This window comes from Pempheris klunzingeri, chromosome 9 (genome assembly GCF_042242105.1).
Source record: "Pempheris klunzingeri isolate RE-2024b chromosome 9, fPemKlu1.hap1, whole genome shotgun sequence".
Classification (NCBI taxonomy): domain Eukaryota; kingdom Metazoa; phylum Chordata; class Actinopteri; order Acropomatiformes; family Pempheridae; genus Pempheris; species Pempheris klunzingeri.
In genome coordinates, this window is record NC_092020.1 from 9,321,216 (window position 1) to 9,345,146 (window position 23,931).

The following is a 23,931-nucleotide window of genomic DNA, read 5'->3' on the forward strand; positions in this document are numbered from 1 at the left end:
AGAGGAGAATTTTGCAGTGTAAGAGGCAGTAGTAAATGAAGCTCTCGCACCCTGACTACTGCACACCACTGCAGGAGGCAAACCTAACCTTCCCAAACGCTCCCATTTAGTGCCCCAACCCACATCACTGGAAAGTATTGGATCGAGTCATTCAGCTGGCATAGTGTATCTCTGCGTCACGTAAGTTGCCAGGAATTTCCCTGACAGCAGCTGTATCGTCGTGCTCTCATGTACTCTGAAGCCACCATAATAACTACTAGATATCCCCCCTGAATGTGAGCTGAGAGGCGAGTAATCAGGGGAACCATGGGAAAAGCATAGAGGAGAACTGGAGCACAGTCCCAGTGAAGCAGTGTCCCAATGTGTGCCCATGGAAAGCCACAGTCTGTGCACTTTCTTGTTAGGCAAATAGATCCACCTCCACCTGTCCCATAACATTTGAATAAGTGGAGGGATTCAGCCTCCATTCTTTTTCAGCCTCCATGTGACACCAGATCCGTGGGCTGGTTTCGTTTGTCAAGGATATAGGCCGCTCTGATGGAGCGCACATTCGGGTGAGACCTCAGCAGGAGGTTTGTGGCCATTTTCAGCAGAGTGAACACTGCCCTGGTGACTACATAAGCTGTGGCTGCGCTGTCTGTATTCACCACCACGTCTGTTTTTCAGCAGCGGGGCAAAGTCAGTCAGTGCATTCAGTCAGTCTGCAGTCTGAATGACTCTGACATTTCATTTTATAACAATATTATATTACATTATAATGTGAAACATAACAAGATGAATGGTGTATTGTTATAATGTGATAAGTTTGTGTGTTGCCATCACATAAAAATATCTTGTTTTTGCCAAGGAACTGTTTGACATTTTGGGAAATACTCGTTCTTATTGAGTTAGATGAGAATTTTATACCACTTTCATATCAGTCTTTCCAAAATGAATCCAGAGCCAGCATGCGCTTAGCATCAAGACTGAACACAGGGGGGGGGGGGGGGGGGGGGGGGGGGGGGGGGGGGCTAGCCTTGCTTTGGCCTGGTTTTGTTTAGCCCATACACAAACTCAAGTGTAAAATCATTAAACATTGGATTTACACCTTATGCTATGTGCAGGGCCATCTCTTGGCTGGGCGCAGTGACTATCTGAGGACTGTGCTGGTTGCCTGGCAACCTTACAGTGATGATAAGACTCCAGGAAGGCTCCAGGTGTTGCTGCCAAATGCTGCAAAAAACAAGCAAGCCAGGCTAAGTTGCCTCCATTTTCAAATGGCTAGATCCAGCAAAAGGAAATTGAATATTTGACATGTTCAAATATACTTTGTTTCAAGCCACTAAAAACTCACCAAACTGAAATACTCCTTCAGGCCTGGTGTTGGTGTCAGTTTTCTTCAGCCATATATTCCCTGTGATGCAGCGCTGCACCTCCGCTGCTGTTGTGGAGCTCCACTCCAACTTTCAGCTCCAAACTCCCCCACAGCTAAGAACAGGATGCATTGCTTCAATCTCAGAGGACTTCTCGTGTGCAGGCTGCTCGGAGTTGAGTGCCTCTATCCCGATCTAACGGACTACTCTTCCATCCTGCTGACCCTGGATCTGCTTGACTAACAGCATGACTACACTCAGCTGATTTCTTCAGCGTGGCTCTCACACCCCCCGCCCCCCCAGTGGCACTCTGAGTCACTGCATCCACTGGAGCCACAAATAAACAGCCGTTTGAAATTCATTATCCCCTTTTAGTTCAGGCAAGCCTTCAAAGCGTCTAAATGCCTTTCAACTGCTGCTAATGTTTTCTCTTGCTTGCCACTTGTTTGCCCTTTAACACTGTTGCCACTGGGCTCCATTTGAATTCAATAGTTGCTGCCAGAGAGCTTTGCTGTTGTGTGGAGAGTAATGAGGTTATGAGGAGGCAGTGTGTGCATGCTTATTTGCACACACACTTTGAGGTCTGGTACTCAGCCACTTGCTGTCACAGAGTCAAGTTAGCAATCGATAATGTCAGGTGGTGGCTCCATCACTGCTAATTGTGCTTCTGTGATACAAAAAAATGCGGGGATATCAAAACACATGCAGGCAGAGAGGAGGGCATTGTTGTACTCTGCAACCCGAATTGCTCGACACTAGATTAGAATTTTATATATTCTTTTCATGAGATGCATTTGCTCACACATGAACATAGCCCCAGCAAATTCACTCTATGAATTTATTCATCGCGGTCGAAAATATCAGATCTTGCTAAATATCTCCCTCTTGTCCATGTGGAGAACTGAACCAGCGATCCTGAGGCCCTGTAAGCATCCCAGCTAAACTGTCTGGAGAGGACAGACGAGAGGAATGAAGAAGTGTCAGGCGAAGACAGCGTATAGAGGTGGGTGAGGAGGACCAGAAGGAAGATGGTGGACAGGGAAAAGTGAGAGTTCAAAATTCTAGGAGTCTAAGAATGGCACTGTTCATTAATAATGTTTCAAAATAATACAATAGAACTAAAGTGGTACAGCTGTTTTCATCATTTCACCACTGGAAAAGGCAAAGCACAAAGAAACCTTTCAATGTTAATTAAACAATTATTTTTCAGAAAGGCACCCAATGCACGCATTAAAAATAGAATTAGCAATTGCCAATTTATTGGCGAATACGATCAAACTGTGAATGTCCCAGCCAGCCTGAAACATTCATACTGCCTCACCCACCCCAGGATGTCTTCACATGTCAAACGTGTGCACCGATGTTGGCAAAAGAAATGATGGATGAAGGTTTCCAACGTCATCTGTACCCACTCTAGGGGTGACAGGAGAGTAGGAGGCAAGCTAAAGGTAAAGAAACATGGAAACATGTACGTCTGTGAGTGAGCTAAGACACGAGGGAGGGAGAGGAATGGGACATAAGGGAAAGACTATGAATCCTCAGCCAGAATATTCCACGCTGTGCCTCCAAAGACCAACCTGACTCTGAGATATAGCCAAGATGTGAAGACCCAGCTGCGTGGAAAGGTATCTACCATTAACAGTGTTTTCTATTGTTGGAGTTATTTTCATTTTAACAGTTCAGAGGGAGCCTTCATCTCTATGTCTGTCCATTGTATTAGTGCCAATAACCCCCCCCCCCCCCCCCCCCTTTAGCTGGGTGAATCTCATCTTCCATCAGACAGTCTGATAGGCTGGCAGATGGCCACATCTCACATTTGGGTGAGGCCATGAGAGACTAAATGTTGAATATGATGCACTAAGTCATTTCACAGGCCCGAGATGTGAGGACCGGAAGAACCAAGGTAGACAACTGAAGAACGCTGGACAACTAAAATTCTAAACCATATGCTCACACACTACTTATTAAACTCAATACATGTCGCCATGGGAACCTTTTTGTCATGCTAATAAAACAGCTATCAAGTTCAGATGCAATTAGGGGGGAAAGACATGCAGAGAGTGAGACAGGTCAGCGGTGAAATAAAAGCCTGGGAAGACAGACATGAATGATGAGAGAAAGTAGAGGGGCATTATTGTAAGTGGGACAGAGAGAAGAAGACAGTGATGTAATGTGACATGTGACAGCCTGAAGCCTGTCCACAGAGAGACAGAGAGGGAGCTGCAGAGACAACCAGACTGAGGAACAATGGTACAACTTAAAGATACACTACCTGACTGTGTGACCGGGCCTCAGCAGTGGCTGAAGACAGAGTTTCATATATTTTCTATGAAAGAAAGTATGAATGTTACCATAACGTTGCTGTTATTATTTTGGCTGGTGTTTGTTGCTCACCCCCATCTCTCTGCCCAACCTCCACCCAACACCACCCACACCCACACCACCGCCACTGTTGCCTAATATAATATCTGATGCTGCTCATGTGGGGATTCTTGAATCCTTAATGTTGAATTTCTGAATCATTGGATTTCTTTCTTAATTTAAGATGTTTGAATTGGTCTACACCTGCTCTTTAAAGGAAAGCATCTCGATAGATAGATGGATAGATAGATAGATATATAGATAGATAGATGGATGGATAGATGGATAGATAGATAGATAGATAGATAGCAGTAACAGAGATTAAGTTACAACTTGATTTGCACACTAGCAATACAAAAAGGCTTGTATGTACCTCTGTGGTCTCATCATTTGTGGAACCTCTGTAGGAAATTCCAGTACATATGTATCATTAATATCCATCTGTATTCATAAAAAACAATACAACAATTGTTTTGCCCCAAGATACTGTAGTAAGGTCTGTAGTGTATCCAGTGGTCTTCTCTTAGAAGCAGTAATGATGCCTAACTATCTCGTGGATCAGATCACTGCATTTCTATAGAAAATAATCTAGCTGTTAAGCAACTGTCACTGGACCGAGTGGCAGAAATGTAATTGACGTATGAAATCACCTCAGTGATTGCATAGTTATCTTCATCTACATGGCAGAGAAAACCAAACACTGTGTGCAAAGATGGTGTGTGATTCATTTCAGTAAAAAGTTTCTCAAAAACTGAGTTAGTTCTTCAGATTTTTTGCAGTTCTGATGCTACAGCCTGTGTTTGGATGAGCTATTGACTCTCCTCACATGCCTAATCATACAGCTCTTAAAGTCTATCATTTCAATGGGAACTAATGGCTCTAATTGTGATCCTACAAAGAGTCACTCTGAATGAGTCATTGGTGTGCAGTTGTTGCAAATGTCTCAAAGTGCATTATGCAACTGCCACTTTGAACTGTGAGCACTTCACTGCCTAGCATTGACCTTCGTGTTCTGCACTTTGCAGGGACCTTTCCCTGTAATTTCTTCCCAGTTGTTAAAGAACTGTTGACTGTGGCTCTCATCTGTAAGCCCATTGTTTCCTACTGAAGTACTCATTTCCTGAAACAACTGCTCACTGTCGTTTTTAACAAACTTTACTTGAACTAGAGGAAACAGTGGATTTGTTGGAAACTATTTTTAGTGGTGGATTAATCCATATTTGGTGCTCTAGTGACTATTTAGGGCAGCAGGACATTGTGTGTGGGACTTAAATTGTGTGTGTGTGTGTGTGTGTGTGTTTTCATGGAAGGAACAAGTTCCCCAGTGTGGCCCATTGGTGTGTTTTTAGGCTTTTGGACAACAATGGAGCACTGTGGCACAGAGGGATAATATATCAGGCTTCACAAACCAGTCTCACAGTAGTTTGTGAAATAGTCACACAATTTGACCTATTAATTAGAGTCTGTGGACAAATTTCCTCTTTTTTTCCCCGTGTCCTCAGCACCATTTTCAAAGAAATGTATTTCTGTGGGATTGTCTTTTCATGCCATGACTTCTGTAGGACCTTGTTATTTTTTAAAATTTTATGTCAGTTTTTAAACTAGAACCACTAAATTACTCAACATTTAGTCACACAATTTTATCTTTGTTTTGCTCTCTTTATTTCATAAGTCCACGGTGAAAAAAATCACATTTTCGTGTTTTACATGGCAGAAGCAGCTTGACCGTTTCTATGGAGTCAGAGATGCGTCGCTTTCCTGTTTCTCGACTGTTAGAGGAAACCTGAGCACAACACAAAGTGACCCCACCCCCAAAGATGACCCGTGCCGCAGCAGAGGCAGTCCAAACAGAAATGATTTATCATCAGGTAGTTCTCAGCTTCAGGGTGAGAAAAGGCCAAAAACAATAAAGAAGACGTTCTACGAAGACATCAACTAATCTCACTTAACTCAACACGAGGTAGCCCAGCACAGTCCGGTTGGTAGCAGGGAAGGAGAAGGAGTGAAGTTGGTGCCATTTTAAAGTAGGCGCCATTAGTGCCCCGGCCAATCAGCAGCCACCACCTGCACCTCCATCAGCACACTAGAAAAAGACACAGAACAGGACAAAAGCACCCCCCTCAGGCAGGGAGGAAACACAACAGCAACAGTCACATCCAAATGTACAGTATGACCTGGGTCACAACAAAACACAAGTGTCCTTGATAGCTCAACAATACAGTGGACCACTTTTTACCAATATTAGTCGTGCTATTATTATTCATATATTCAGTACTATAGTTGCTGTTAGTATGTTGGTTGCTGTTTGTTTTCTCTCTCTCTCTCTCTCTCTCTCTGTCCAACCTCCACCCAACACGGACCCCGACAGAAACCCCCGCCCCACTCTGAGCCTGGTTCTGTTCGAGGTTTCTTCCCGTTAAAGGGGAGTTTATGTATGTAAAGCGTATTGAGATAACACTGTTATGAATTGGCGCGATATAAAAAAACAGATTGATTGATTGATTCAATACAATATACTATACAATTTCAACACCATAAGCCAGAACAAGGTCAAGGGTGTGGTTAAAGCAGTGAGTGGGTTCATTTCCACTCTGAGAGAAGCCAATTGAGTCCAATAATGAGATGAAAGCAGTGCTCAGAACATCCTTATCATCGTCCACATGAATATTAAAGTCACCTACTGTAATCATTTTATCTGCACTAAGGACGAAATCTGATAGAAACTCTGAGAATTCAGTTAGGAATTCGGAGTATAGACCAGGAGGGCGGTACACTGTAACTAATAAGACTGGCTTCAATGTTTTCCAGGTTGGATGTGAGAGACTAAGAACAAGGCTGTCGGGGGACGGACACAGTCTCTATGGGATGTTGGGTGGGTGATTGTTCTAATGGAGGAGCAGAGAAGCGTGTAAGACTGCAGCTCTGCCTCCTGGTCTCAACTCTGGATTGTCAAGTTTTGGGACTAATAAACTCAGCCAGGTTTCTAGATCAGAGAGCAGCTCCTTATAAAGTGGGATGGATGCCGTCTCTTCTAATCAGACCAGGTCTTCACCAGAAAGACAATTATCTATGAAGACCACATTGTTTGTTAGCATGATACATTCGTTGTTGGTTTGAGTCTACACAAGGAATCAAAACGAAGGAAAAATAAGCTGAAGATGAAAAAAATTGTTGCTGAAATTGTTTTAGTGTGGTGGAAAACAGAGTTACAGAACATGCTAGATTATGCTTTTATCGGTTATGTACTCATTGTGTAAGAGAAGATTGCATAATATCTACAGTATACTGAACTATTAAATATCCAGTTATTTATCCAGCTCAGTCCTTTAGCAGTAATTACAGTCCCAGTCAACAGGAGGGAAACTGATAAGATGACCCAGTGAGCAGGGGACGGTGGATGGAGGACTTTGTTGGGATGCTGTGTGAATGGATTAGCCAGACTATCATTTTCAGTAGCAGGTTGCCAACCTATTCTTGTCTGACAGAAAAGAAGCAGCATCAGCAACAATCCAAAGTTTGTTTTTGTGATTGTTTTGTTTACTGGTGCCAGCCCCCCCAAGCCACGTTCACTTGAATGAATGATTGAAAAATGTCCCCTCTTGTACCCTCCCTCCCCTCCTCCCAGGTCGTGTGGGATTACTATAATCCATAATCTCGCAAAGATCAAGCCTCTGTCACCGGAATGCCATTTGACTGAATTAACATGTATTCCTCAATTTGGAGGTTGAGGGGCACTTTGATAATTTCACAGTGGAACTGATTGCATGTGTGTGAACATGTGGAGCTTCTACTTACTGGCACTGCGATTTGCATGGTTAAGACAGCACTCCCCCTGAGCTCCAGGGACCTGCCCTAATTCAGGAGGTCAGGCAATCATGACAATGGACCTGCCATTAGGAATATTATTGAACTCCACTTAGAGATCGGATTTCTCCTTCCATAAAAAACAGATTAAAAAACACACAGACATATGCACTGTTGTCATGAGAGCTAGAAATGTTATATTTTCAACCCTGCAAAACAAATCAGACTTGTTTTGAGTCTGGTTTCTTTTTAAGTCTTTTAAAGCCTACAAGTTGTTGCAAAAAATAAAAAAATATTGATTATTGCTCAAGTCTAAACATATGTTCAAGACTTTTGTTATTTTGCATGATTTCACAAACACAACACCCAGAGTATGAACACTTTGAGCTGATTTTCATCAGGACTTATGTTCATACTCAAGGAAAAGTGTTTTTGCCAGAGGAAACTGTTCACCACACATTTGTCATCAACAGAATATGCTTCACTAATAGAAAGTGAAACAGAGGGCTGCTGAAAAAAAACAAACTTTGTTGGCTTGGTTTTTAGCCATGGTCCATTTTTCTGTTTTGTGTGGTTGCTGTGTTTTACTTAGATCTTCATGAATAGGGAAGTAAGGAACAAGCGCACATGCAACGCGTTTCAAATCCCTTTTCACCCCCTGATGCATCAGCAATGAAATACTTGCAAACATGAGCTGATATGGATCCCACGGGACGTCTCCAAGATGTATGAACATATTTTTGGCCCTGTTACTGAAACAATTATAATTGGATCTTAACCAGTGGACATTACTGCCTCTAGACATGTCAAATCGTATTGAAACAATAAAAATGAACATTGATTTCCAGATTTGTGTGGAATCCAAACCAAAAGGTTTGGATGTGAGGTTTAAGCAATGGGTACATAATGGGGTTTCAGCTTATTGTAATATAACAACTGATAACGAATTACAATCTTTCACCTGCTTATCTAACACCTATGGCCTTGAAAAGATGTATTGCTTAACATATGTAAACAAATTCAAGATATATATAAATATATATACATATATATATATATATACAGTGCTGTGAAAAAGTATTTGCCCCCTTACAGATTTTTTCTGTTTTTGCTTTATTGTCACACTTACATGTTTCAGATCATCAAACAAATTTTAATATGACCTGAGTAAACACAAAAAGCAGTTTTTGAATGATGATTTCATTTATTAAGGGAAAAAAGCTATCCAAACCATCCTGGCCTTATGTGAAAAAGTAATTGCCCCCTCCTTGTTAAATCATGAATTAACTGTGATTAACCACATTTTTGAAAGCTGAGTTCAATTTCACTTGCCACACCCAGGCCTGATTACTGCCAGAGCTGTAGAATCAAGAAATCACTTAAATAGACAACATGAAGTAGGCTGAAAGATCTCAAAATGCAACACATCATGCCCCGATCTAAAGCAATTCAAGAACAGACAAGAAACAAAGTTATTGACATCTATCAGTCTGGAAAGGGTTACAAAGCCATTTCTAAGGCTTTGGGACTCCAGCGAACAACAGTGAGAGCCATTATCCCCGAATGGAGAAAACATGGAGCAGTGGTGAACCTTCCCAGGACTACCGGCCTACCAAAATTACTCCAAGAGCGCATCGACGACTCATCCAGGAGGTCACAAAAGAACCCCAAACAACATCTAAAGCACTGCAGGCCTCACTTGTCTCAGTTAAGGTCAGTGTCCATGATTCAACAATAAGAAAGACACTGGGCAAAAATGGCCTCCATGGGAGAGTTCCAAGGTGAAAACCACTGCTGACCAAAAAGAACACAAAGGCACATCTCACTCTTGCTAAAAAACATCTTGATGATCCCCCACACTTTTGGGAAAATATTCTGTGGACTGACGAGACAAAAGTGGAACTTTTTACGTTACATCTGGCGTAAAACTAACACAGCATTTCGGAGAAAGAACATCATACCGTCAGTCAAACATGGTGGTGGTAGTGTGATGATCTGGGGCTGCTTTGCTGCTTCAGGATCTGGACAACTTGCCGTAACTGATGGAACCATGAATTCAGCTCTCTACCAGAAAATCCTGAAGGAGAATGTCCGGCCATCAGTTCGTGACCTTAAGCACAAGCGCACTTGGGTTATGCAACAGGACAATGATCCGAAGCACACCAGCAAGTCCACCTCTGAATAGCTCAAAAAAAACAAAGTGAAAGTTTTGGAGTGACCTAGTCAAAGTCCGGACTTAAATCCAATTGAGATGCTGTGGCATGACCTTAAACAGGCCGTTCATGCTCGAAAACCCTCCAATGTGGCTGAATTAAGACAATTCTGCAAAGAAGAGTGGGCCAAAATTCCCCCACAGCGATGTGAAAGACTCATCGCCAGTTATTGCAAACGCTTGTTTGCAGTTGTTGCCACCAAGGGTGGCACAACCAGTTATTAGGTTTAGGGGGCAATTACTTTTTCACATAGGGCCAGGTTGGTTTGGATAGCTTTTTTCCCTTAATAAATGAAATCATCATTTAAAAACTGCTTTTTGTGTTTACTCAGGTTATGTTTGTCTGAGATTTAAATTGGTTTGATGATCTGAAACATGTAAGTGTGACAAAAAAGCAAAAACAGAAGAAATCTGTAAGGGGGCAAATACTTTTTCACAGCACTGTACATATATATATATATATATATATATATATCTTGAATATATGGCAGATTACAAGACTCCAGAAACAATACCACAGTGCAAATCAAGCAGAAATTGGAGAGTAAATTGAGTCTGAAAATATCTGAAGAAAATTGGAATATTATTTGGAAATGTCAAGTTAAGGCCACCAACTCAAGGTCATGGCGAGAATTCTGTTTTTCAATTACAAAATGTTTTGACACCGAAATTGAAAATTCTTCAACGGGGTTCTCAGGGTCACAATACCTGGCAGGTATTCCAGCAGTATCCAGCAGGGGACTGCCAAAGAATTAAACAATATACTGGGAGTAGAAGTTGAGTGTTCTTTTCTTATGATATACTTGGGTAAATTCCCAGATAATCTAAGGACACATGATGACTTCCTTTACAAAATTTTTCTGACAGCGAGCAAGAAGGCCATAACCCTGAAATGTCTGCAGCCAAAACCCACCATCAACACAGGACTGGACTGACATTGTCAACTGCATGGAGAAACTGACATTTTCACTGGGACCACGAACTGACCAATACACAACATACTGGCAAAAGTGGACCATCTACACCACTGAACATAACTGTCTGTGTAATTGAAAACCTTTGTTTTATCTCCATCCATGGCCCATGTTAACCTTCATCCATCTCTTCCTTACTTATCTTTGTAACCGAAAAACATGGAACATCAACTATGTTATCTTAACTTGTATACATAAATCATTATTCATTTGGTTTAATTCAGGCAAAACAAAATTAATGCAATTTTGTGTTGTAGCTAACAAACCTAAGTAGGACTTCTTGGAACTCCTAGATTTTAGCTAACTTTAGCTAGCTGCAATATATTTATTACCACTTGTACACTATATTGTTTCTATTTTTTATACTTCCTCGTACCGTAGACATACATATTGTTTTATATCTTATAAAACAACATATAGGAATATCTTATCTTATCTTTGTATATATATTTCATATGTAGGTGTAAAGTCTCCTTAACCTTAATATCATCATAACGTGTGTCCTGCACCTAGCATGTGCACTGCAGATTAGTCAGTGATGACATTCTCAGAGTTACTGGCAAAATATATAGTGTGCACTCACACACACATCTAGCCCTCAACACACAAACACACACACACACACCACCATACAGTGAGCGTATACATCCTTTGTGTTGTATTGTAGCGGAGGCAGCAGAATCAGGCACAAACATCCCCTCTGATCTCCCTCGTTGCCTAATCCACCATTACCATAATGAAAGCCCATCTAATCGAATCAGAGGAGGCTCTTCCTAAAAGGATCATGCATGGATGACAGATTAATAAAGAAATAGATAGAGAGAAGAATAAGGGGGAAAGGCATGCAATACAAACCAAAATAGATTGTTGGATTTATTTGGGTCAGGAGGAATCACAGTGGGAATGAGATATGGGTGCCGGTGATCAGTTTATAGGGGAAGCTTTAAAAGGTTTATGGGCCACTGACTGGGGTTGTTTGGAGACGTGGCTTGATGTAGCTAAAGCTGACTCCATAGCATCACAATCTCCCCTGATTGCATAGCCATACAATCACCAGTAATGTTCGTCTGGATCACTCTGAAATCCTTTTACATATCTTATATTGTCTGCCCTATCCGTAAATGTCTATTATTTTACTCTAAATGAATTGCCACTGTCTTGGTTTCTTGTACTTATCCATGTCCCCAGGGGATCAAAATATAACACATTTAGTTTGAATCTAAAGCTTTATGTTTATGTTTTGCAACGTCAAAGTGCTTGGAGAGTCACTTCATTTGGTATATGTGTTCAAATGTCCATTGACACAAATATTTTGGTGGCAAATTACATGACAAAAATTCATATCTACATGCGTTTAGGCATGTGGACATGGTCAAGACAGTCTGCTGATGTAAATCCAGGGGAGGCAAAAAGCACAAAAATACAGCTCACATCCCGCAGCTCTCCCCTCTCTGTCCTAAGCCCCTCCAACCAGATGAGATTGTACTTCATACGAACAGGACAATGTGTCAGTCATCACAACTGTGACTGTAATCCCTTGTTATGTCTGTATAGTGGCAATGCAGTGAGAATTAAATGATCCTGTTTTCTTTGCAAACACGTGGACCTGTAAAGCCCCTTTGACGCGATTCAAGTCTCTAATGTTAGCCTGCCACATAAACATGAGCTTTTTGCAGCCTTTGGCTTTCTGCAGAAGACTAAACTATAAGCATCAGTATAGCCGCATAGCCACTCGCCTGCTTTCATGGTAAAACTACGGACACAATCTAACAAACCACCGCAACACATTGAAATATAACAGGTCAATGAAGGCAGCATCTTCAATCATCCACGTCATGATTGGGATTCTGTTGCCGTTATATAATGTTATATATAATAAACAGCCACAAGCCTTTGGCGAACATTATGCTCAGCAAGAGGTTAAACTATTAGCAACAACCCATGGATGTATTATAAAAGGTAGAAAGCTGTTACCAATGCTGGAATAGCAGGATTTTCTGCCATTGAATCTGGCTTCTGAGTCTGTACCGGCACATCCCTTCCATCTATGATGGTGCAGAAGTCTAGTTTTCAGACTACTTGGATTACAATATGTTGAGGGTTGGGGAAGGTTATTATGACATTTTCACCAAATTACGTAAGAGATAATACTGATATAATACTATGTATATCATATAAATAGAAAAAGAATAAATCATTTTGCATCAGACAAAACAAAAGCCCATGGTGGGAGAAATGTACTACCTATAGTAGGGTAGGGTAGGGTGTCTTATTTAAGAATAAATTTGAAGTATCCATTTCTTGTAAGATTTGGCAGTGCAAGCATAGCGGCCTTTGAAGTAGGTTGTTTGACAGCTGGTGACTGGCCATGATTGGCACTGTTTGTTGGGGCTGTTAAGATTCTGTCTAGTCTCCGTCCTTTCCCCAATGTCCTCCTGTTTTCCCTCCTCCAGTGGTATAGACGCTATGGCCATGCTTCTAGTTTCCTCATGTTCTTGTGGGATTTCTCCTGAAATATTTACCTCTACTCTCATGTGCTCCAAGCCTCCACTGTCCACCAGCCACGCCACATACACCTCTCTCCGGGTCTTTGTCACCTGTTCCCTCCACTCACTGCCAACACTCCCAGATCACCAGCTTCAACCTGTCTCTCTCACCGCCCGTCCCGTCTCCCACTGCTAAGGATCTTCTCGTCTGTTGCACTCACATTTTCTGCATCACTCAATAAAACCCTGTTTTCTACTCAGCTTCAGCCTCCAGAGTCCGCATTTGAGTCCAGCCTTAGAACAGAACTTGACAGGGGCACTGGAAGGCTCCATTCACGTCTCTCCCGCCCTGACGGAACCTACTAAGCCCACAGGCTACTCTCACATTGACGGGCCATTCACCGATATTATCTGATGGCTGTCCAAGAGCTGACCTACAGTGGTGTTTTGGGGACTGTGGTTGCTGTAGAGCCAGGAAAGAACCACCTGAAAGGTAAATTTCAGGCAATAAGCTACTTGTCTCATACAAAATGATTGGACTGTCATGATATTATTAGCTGATAGCCGTGTGATCACATCTTCACTGATCTTTTTCAGTATGTTCCCGAGGTAGTGGAAACACATTGGCTCCTGGCTGTACAGCACATTGGAGGCCATGGGCATGGCGTGCTTTAATTGGAGGTAGAAAAATTTGGCCTCTGGACATTTGGAAATTTTTTAAAGCTTAAAAAATAAAAAAAAAATATCATATCCTTAGGCCTGGCAAACCTCTTATGTTTTCCTTGTCTGGATTATTTGGGTCTTTATAATATATTTTTTGTGGATTGCAAGCCAGGTCGACATACTTGACTCCATTCTTGTCTCTCTGGACGATAAAAAGATGCCACAGATGGCTCCTGGTTGCTCTCCCCACCACGCCGAGCATAGCTGGATGTTGTACCCGACTTTTTTGACGAGGGTTGAAGGTCATATTGGGAAACAATGCAGAGGAATTTCAAATGAGTTAAAGGTCGAACTCAGAGATACCAGAACGGTGGGGGCTGGTATCTCTCCCACTTTTCCTGTAGCGTATAAGTATGGCCTTAAACACCTCATTGCTGGTCTTGACTCTGGTATCATTTATGTCACGGAATTCAGTTGACTGTTATTGCCAAGGCATAAAATCCCCTCAGGTTCTAATTAAGAGCACATGCAGCGTAGTTTTCAAAATCCATTCATTTTTGTGCAAGGAAGTCTCTCAGTGTTTGATTTAATGCCCCCAGTGTTAACTCCTCGGGACATATTTCAGTTTTTGTTTGAATTGCTCTTTCTTCAGCGGTATCCCAGACATCAAAGTTGCAGTATTCCCCATATAGCTTGAAAGAAATGTTGAAGTACACATTTGTTGGATGTTAGCTTGTTAAAAGTAATCTCGAAGATTTTACACTAAATTAGTGTTTGTTAAAGGCTTTGACTGTGTCACTGTTGCTATGGTTACTCATTTAATGTAGCCAGCACATTCATTTAGAAAAGTAAACAGTTTTATTAGGTTACTTTGCTACCTAATTAAGTGGCTGATGAGTTGTTTGGTTTTTACATTGTCCAGGAGAGTCCCACTCCAACCGCTCTATTACATCTGTTGACTGTAGGGTTGTCAGTTAACTGCCTTTAGGAATGTTTCTGCTGCAGGTGGTCAAAAAAAGAAATCTTTCAGCATCAAGCTACCGTTTGTATGGTTTGTTTTAAACGTTATACTGGGCCATTAATTCATTTTCGATTTATTTGTGACTTACAAACATAGCTCAAAAACTTCACCACAACTATGAAGAAAAAAAATATAGCTGGGATCCAACTGAGCTGAAATGTTTGAGTATGTGGCTGTGTAAATGAAGAACTGTTGTCCTAGAACACCATGTGGCTAGCCATGTGAACAACAGAAAAGGCCATGTTACATTTAGCCTTAGGATTCAAGGAACTTTATTGTCATACCATCACACATTTACACATGAGATGGTACGAAAGTTCGCACTCAGGTAAACACATGTGATATTAGGAGGTTCCCTGCTTTCCCTGCATACATTTTCTGCATATTTCTGCATTCTTCATTGGTAAGTGTTTGCATATGCTATACATAAATCAACATACATGTGAAAAGTACATTGTACAGCACTCCCGGCATTTCGGATGGTGTGTCCTTCACTGCCTTCATAATGTGATGCATCTCCATCTGTACTGCTTTCTATCTTTGGCTTTAGTATGGACAGATTAAGATTCAGTGTTGCTCTTGATTGCAGCAACTAGTGTGTCATAATAGTGGCAGTGGGCCCATTATATTAAGTGGCAATGCCACTAAGCAGAAGGCAATAGCAACAGCAGAGCCAGGTTAATCAGTGATCATGAGATGCCACTAAATATAACAAATGCCAGGAGTGACCATTTCGACATTTCCAAAAATTGTGGGCTATTTATCTTTTTTTTTCCTCTTACCATGGTAATCACCAATTACTGGCACAAGCTGCACTTTGTGTGTGAGACACACACACAAACACAAGGAGGTGAGGTGTGCTATTTTTTGTCATGGTTGTGTGGAGAGGAGAGCCAATTAGTGAGCATCCAGATGCTGTTTAGCTAATCCCTGCTCTGGACCCCCCACCCTCCACACACACACTAAACTGGTATACTAATGTGTGTAGTCAAGCTTCCACTGAGTAGAAATCACACACATATGTAAACATCTCCCTGAGATGGCATATAATGTACACAGCATATGCACATATCCATATGAATAAATTGCATGTGTAGCAGTGCATTGTCTCCCCATTTAATTAAAGCTGCCTTACTCAAGTCTTAAAGTTTCCCTGTTTAGTTATTTAATTTATAATAGTGCCCTGGAGCTATTCCTCCATGATTGGGTCCTGTTTTTTGTTGCTCTTAAAAAGCAACTTGCAGATTGGACACCCCAGTAAATCAATGCGTATGAAAATGATGTAAAAATGAGATTTTCATGAAAAAAAACATATTCATATAAACATTTGGAGTCATTTTTCTGAGAGAATTTTACTTACACATTAAAAAAAAATGTGGATGTGAAAAGGCAGAAATGTAGTTGTGAGGAGGAGCAGCGGAGAACTGGGTGTGTGGTGTGCACCTATAAGGATTAGGTAACGGTATCTAATGCTGCTTTCACATCACCAGATGGTAAAGTTTGCTGTTACGCATCAGGCTATAAAAAGACTAGTGCTGTTGTCTAATATTAGCCGGTGTTGATACTTATCCATAACAGAAACTAATGAACAAAGTAGTCATATCTCACTCTGCATATCATTGTTCCACACATTACTAACATTACTGGAAGAGAGAGAATGAGAGACAGACACAGAGAGAGTGTTTACTGTGTTGAAATCGTCTCTACAATTAGAGTAAAAGCCTCGTGGATCAAGGTTATAAAGTACATACTAATGTTGAGTGGTATTTGAGGTATTTGAATCAAGAAATCATTGCATATACTTCATCTTCTTTTACCAATTTTCACTTGTAAACAGAAGGGCTGAAAAGTGCTTTACTGCGTACATACATATTAAAGTGGAGACAGCGTTAACAACTGAATTTGATTGATTCTCTGTTTCTCTATTACGTTGATATTAAGTTGTCTGCTTATCTCCCACTTGACGAGGTTAAGTAAGATTATTAGACAGCTGTATTGTGATATCACTATCACAATCGCTCCTATCACTCGGCAGTAAACCTACACAGCTTACATTCAGGTAACATGCTGGGCCTAAGGCATTCTGGGTAGGTGCATAAGGTATCCCTTACCCTCATGTGTTGTCCACACATCCACAGTTGTGTTTGTCATGAGTATACAGAGCGTCCAGAAGAATATATTTAGTTTATATGGCCTCATCTGGGTGAAAATCAATAACATTAATCAACATGTTATGCATGTAGCAGCAAGACTAATATGGAACAGGTCCTGTGTAAAACCAAACAAGTAATGTAATATTATAACTATGAATTGCAGTTACAGCAATAAGGCACATTCAATACAAACATAAACTAAGGCTTAATGCCACCACCAAAACTCAAAATTCAAGACTAGACGCAGGTCGACTGCCTCATCCTAGTTGGATCTGGAAAGGTGGGCAGGTCCAGCGGCGGCAGGGCAGCAGACTTCTCTCCCGCACAGTCTTTGGTGACCTGGGGTATCTGTCAGACTCAGTAACTCCCGATGCATGCGGCGGCGAAGGGAGAAAAAAACTTTTATATAATACAACACACCTCACCATCACAGCAACCTCTCAGCTGCCGTTGTGGATAAAAAGCAGGACTGCCAAGCCTGTGGAAAAGGCAGATCATACCGTTCATGGGCTGTACATGTGAATACACCCAGAACATCAGACTACATATAGAACATTTGTAAAATCTAATTTCTAATGTATTGTGTGATGTGTGGGCAGCACGGTGCTGCGGTTTAAACCTGGGGTCTTTCTGTGTGGAGTTGGCATGTTCTCCCCGTGCCTGCGTGGGTTCTCTCCAGGTACTCCGGCTTCCTCACACAATCCAGAGACGTGCAGGTTAATTGGTGACTCTAAATTGCCCGTAGGTGTGAGTGTGAGCGCGAGTGGTTGTTTGTCTCCGTGCGTTCGCCCTGTGGTTGGCTGGTGACCAGTCCAGGGTGACCCCGCCTCTCGCCCGAAGTCAGCTGGGATTGACTCCAGCTCCTCCACGACCCTGACGGATAAGCGGTGTAGATAATGGATGTGATGTGCTGAGGCAACCCAGTGACTAAAAAGTGCCATTTGCCATTGGCTGAACAGAATTTAGAATGTAGTTCCCAGGCATTATGTACAGCGAGCTAAAACTCTTTGTTTTTGCAGTCTAATAACAGCCCCTAATAACTATTATGCGGAGTGACATATGACTGCTACATGCTGATATTTGTTCATTAGTTTCTGTTATGGATAAGTATCAACACTCCTGCTAATATTAGACAACAGCGCTAGTCTTTTTATAGCCTGATGCGTAACAGCAAACTTTACCATCTGGTGATGTGAAAGTAGCATTAGATACCGTTACCTAATCCTTATAGGTGCACACCACACACCCAGTTCTCCGCTGCTCCTCCTCACAACTACATTTCTGTTACTATTTTGTCATATTTTCTAACCCTGGTCTGTCCTTCCTCATTTGAACATGTACCATCTCAAAATGTACAAACTTTCAGCTGTGTTCAATGAACAACTCAAACAAGAACAATTGAAACAGCTAAACACAACTAATATCACATACGCATTCTACAAAATATGCTACTTTTAATGACTGCAGTTAATACTGCAGTCTCTAAATTATTCAACCCCTTCCTGACAAGCCTAGAGCACCCTTTTGCTGTTATGATCTGCTGCAAATGTAATGCACAGCCAGACACCAGGTTCTGACAGCGTTCCTGAGGAATCTGAGCCCATTCCTCATGGGTAATATCCTCCAGTTCTGTAATGCTTTTGGGTTTGTGTGCTGCAACCACCTTCTTTAAATCCCACCAGAGATTTACTTTGGGATTGAAGTCAGGCAACTGTGATGGATCCTCTTGTATCTTCCTGGACTTTTTCTGAAGCCAAGCCTCGTTGGACTTTGAAGTATACTTGGTATCATTGTCCTGTTGGAAGGTCCAATGGTGCCCAAGCTTCAGCTTCCTCACAGACAGCATGACGTTTTCTCCTAGGATCTCCTGATACTTGATTTAATGATTTAATCTTGCCTTCCAAACGCTGCAGGTTTCCACTGCCAGAAGAAACAAAGCAGCCCTTCAGCATCACCGAGCCACCGCCATGCTTCACAGTACACAGACTGTTCTTTTCACCATATGCTTCAGTCTTCCTAATCCAGACATACCGCTCATCCATTGACCTGAAAAGTTCCAGTTTCATAGCTCAAAAGAACAGAATCTCAAAACTTCTGTGGCTTATTTATACAGTTTGAGTGTATTGGAGCTGTTTTGCCTTAAGCATTGAGTATGCACCTTACTGTAGACACTGAAACCTCAGTGCCTGCTGCAGGTCTTTTTCAGTCACTCGAAGGTTCACGCACGTAGTGCAGCCAGTGTTCCTTTAGTTTTGAACTATGCTTCCAACAGGATCTTTAGGAACATTCAGTGCCTTTGATATCTTTTTGTATCATTTTCTTTGTATGTGCAAGGCAATGATGTCCAATCTAACTTTTTGGACATCTCTCTTGACTTACCCATATCTCTAACATGCACCCAAACATCACTAAGAACAAACCCACAGCCAGTCTGGATATTTAATGTGTTCTATCTCAAGCACACCTGATGACCAACTAATGAGGCCCTTGATTAGTTGCATCAGGTGTGCTAGAAACAACACGCGATTTCTTATGAGGGATTCTATTCAGGGGGTTGAATAATTTTGAGACTACAGTGGTCATTAAAAGTGACATTTTGTGTTGTGTTGAATTTGGAGAAACCACCTGTAACATTACTTGTGTTGAAGCATTTCAATTGTTCTTGTCTGAGTTGTTCATTGAACACAGCTGAAGACATTTTGCCAATACACCTTATTTGCAGTGGGGGTTGAATTATTTCTCGGGTCCTGGGAGTTTGAGGGTTCTGCACAGTATCTTAACTGTTCCTATGATTGCGCTCTTCTGGACAGAGATCTCTGTACCTGGACTCTGCTTGAACCACTCTCCCAGTTTGTTTGTCACAGCCCCCAGTGCTCTGATCACCACTGGCACCACTGTTGCCTTCACTCCCCTCATCTTTTCTAGCTCCCCTTTCAGCGCTTGGTATTATTCAAGCCTCTCATGTTCCTTCTTCCTGTTGTTGCTGTCACTCGGGATTGCTACATCTATCACCACTGCCTTCTTCTGTTGTTTGTCAAACTGGTGTATATATTTATTATGAAAGAATGACTTATAAGTGTAGCAAGTAAACACGGTCTCCTTTGCTCCTATTAATTGGTGAAGAACTAAAGTTCAAACTAAGTTCTCAAGGAAATATTGTGAACCAATTTCTATAAACAGATACCTGCACATGAATGCAGTGTCAAGCTTTTGGTAACAGAAGTTCTAGTATCCATTTGTAGTCTGTTTGTAGTCTGAGTTGTATTGACCAGTCAAAACTGTGTGGGCTTAGTTGGAGAGCAAATGAGATGAAACACACTGTCCAAAATTTAAAAAAAAGACCATTTATCTGCATTCATATGGGTTAAGCAAGTACTGTCGCCCAGATATCCATTATTCGGATATCTGTTTTTTAAAGAAAGTAAAAGTAGCTGAAGAGAGACAGTAGGCTGTAACAGTCAGGTGGAGACAGCAGGGAGTTTGACAGACACAAAATCAAGATAGAAGAGAGTGGGAAAGAGAACAGGAGCTGCCATAAAAAAAAAAAAAATGCGCCTTCAGAAACACAAGAGAGAGAAACACTAGCACAGAAATCCTGCAGAAATGTTGGACACTTTCTACACTTTGCTTCAGGCTGATGCAGGATCTACATGTCTATCATCATTTACCATTAAAACCTTACTCACGCTCTAATCAAATAGTTCCTGATTTCAATCCAGGTTTTTGTAAATTTCATACTGTTTTGTTCCTAGACGGCTAGAAAATCTCACTGGAGAATTACAATTCACCTCGGTCACAGCTACTAGATTCCACTGAATCATCTGTTACGGCTTTATGTGTTCCCTACTCTGTTTGTCCCTCCTCTCCTGTCTGTAGCTCAGCCCAGGTCCTCCACACCTGATTAGTCCTGAATTCCTGAATGAGGTGCACCTGGCCTGGACTTCTATGTGACCTCTGTTTTTACTCTGTAAAGGACTAAACTTGGAATGGTTTCAAAAATACTCAAAACACTGTCATTTTTTATTCACTCGACACATATCTTTTAAAATGTCAGCCTGCAGAACTACACTGCGGTCCGCTGATGGAGTGCAGACAGATTAAGAACACAATCTCTTTGATTTTTGATAAGAGTGTTGCTCCTGTGTGGTTGAGCGAGTGAGGGAAAATGAGCAGCAGTGACAGGTGACAGGTTAGAAATAGAAGTCGGATTAGCAGTAGATGGACAGTGTAGTTTGAAGTTTGTCAGTGAATTAAAGCAAGAAGGTTTAACACCTTCATTGTTTCTGTGTGTTTGTGTCGTGGGGAAGATGATGCCACGCAGTTTCCTACATTGCTGGGTCTCTCTCTTAACGAAGGAGTTTGGTGTAGACCTGCTCTTTATGGAAAGTGTCTTAAGATAACACTGTTATGAACTGGCGCTATATAAAAGAAGATTGATATTGACGTGGCATTTCACATGGCATTGCTATGACGACCAGCCTCTGCTTACATTGAGGGGATACTATCTGCCGGGGTAAAACAATGTGGCGTGGCAGTCACACATTAAGACATAGTAAAAGTGGTGTCCTGATTTAGATTCACGATGCTCACCAAGGCCCCTGTGGGACTGATATTTCTATATTTCTAACTGCACTCTGACATTCTGACTTATTTAAGTAACAGGCGTTATTGTATTGGTCACACTGAAAACATGTAAATACTCAGGGGGGAAAGAGCTCAGCAGTGAATGAAATGAGCCTTGAGAGTTCCAGTTTGAATGACCAAGACATGATAGTTCCACACTGTGTTTATTACTCACTCACATTCAGACACACACACACACACATTCTAATCAAATATATATATATATATATATATATACACACACACACACTGTATTTCCCTCCTATTCTTCTTTGAATAAGAACTTTTATCTGAGCACCAAAAATGTTAGGACAGAGTGTATGCAGCATCATGCGGCCACCTACAGAGAAAATAGTCCACCCAGTGTCTTTTTTTCAGAGCGCTTTTCAGCTAAAAGGGAACAGGATGCTAGTAAACATGGATGTATACACAGCTGGTTTGAATACAATAATAAAAAAAATACAATAAAAATGGCTTTACAAATGTTTTATGAGGAAAGAAATGCATTCAACACATTTGTTAGAATTGCAGGATACACACAATGTGTTTCATTTACGCTGAACGTAACTTCTGTTAGCCTTTGTCTCTTATTTATCTATCTATGGCTCCATGAGATTGTCTCTTATTTTCTTTCATATACATACATAAATACACACACACACACACACATACACACACACACACACACACACACACACACACACACACACATATACACATATATATAAACATGAACATGAATAAAGTTGCAAATAATGAGGTAAACTTATGGAAAAGTAATGCTTATCAGCAGCTCAGCCTTCTGAACAACAGGTATCCAACATTTGTTCTACTTTTGACACAGACTTAATGCAGTTTCTTTTCCAATAATGGTACCAGCAGAAGGATCGATCGACACCAGCTGTCCTTGACCTGACCTCAGACTTGTGAAGTGGGCAGAAGTGTCCTTGGGCAAGACACTGAACCTCAGCTTGCTCATTAAGCAGAGCTTCAGTGTCAATGTGTGTGAAAGAATAGTCTTCAACTTAAGAGTCCTCCTGAATGAATGATGCGTGAATGGGTGCATGTGAATGTGTAAAAGTGCTTTGAGTGGTTGAAATGACTAGAAAGGAGCTATATGTGTACAGACCATTTGCCATTTACTCCCACAAGCTGGACAAATGTTGTAATACTAAGGAACAGTCTAGAGAAACTGTGTAAACAGGAAGCCTCACTTGAAGCCAACTAAACAACTAGACAGTAGGTTGGATGCTGGTAACTGTTTGTTTTATATTGTTTCATATTTTCATATTGTTTTCATATTATTTTTGATGAAATATATTGCAGCGCTAGCTGCTTGCTAGCGTTAGCTTTAATAATACAGGGAAGCCTGTTCTGTGTGTGTGTGTTGCTGCTATAACATTATGTAAATGCACTTGATAGGCATGCTCTGAAGGTAACAATATAGCAACATGTGAAAGAAATGGCTTAATTGCAGGAATTAATTTGCTTGGCAACCTTATGTAACTTTGAGTAGTACCTAGCAGCTAACTAAACATCAATCTTTATTTATGTAGCGCCAGTTCATAACAAGTGTTGTCTTAAGACGCTTTACATAAAGAGCAGGTCTAGACCAAACTCTTTAATTAAGAGACCCAACGATTCACGAATTCAAAATGAAGGAATCCCCACATGAGCAGCATCAGATACCATACAACACAGCTGTAGTGGCCCGCTGGGCAGTGTGTGTAATATCAAGCCGAGACTAATACATTCATTGCATCAGGACCTTTGTACTGTATCTAAGGTATGTCAAAACATAAGTTACATTTGAAGTCAAATGGTCTCTGTTTGTTGCTGTTGCCACGACGACACATTTGAGGTGAAGTTGTGTAAAGTCACGCAAACCTACCCTAGCTGGAAATAAGCATAATAGGTCCCCTCTAACCCTTGTGAAGTCTTAACATTCTGTATACTCAAAAATGACCCCCCCTTCACTAAACCCCTAAAATAAAGCAGCTTAATTGAATTTTAAATCCCAAATCTATTTCACATGATGAAACAACCTGTTATTCATCAATTCAACTCAATTAAATTTTATTAGTATAAAGTCATAGTCATAAGTTTTCTTTACTAAAGTAGACTTCTCTCCCCCTTGTTGCGAGGAGTGCAGGGGGGAGTTCAGGCGTATTCTTCCTAACTGTGCCTTGGTGATCTTCCTCTTCAGGAGCCGCTGGCCGAGTTCATAAGAAGTAAAGAAATTGTCACACGTGACATTGTGCCCCCTCGGTCCATCTGTCACA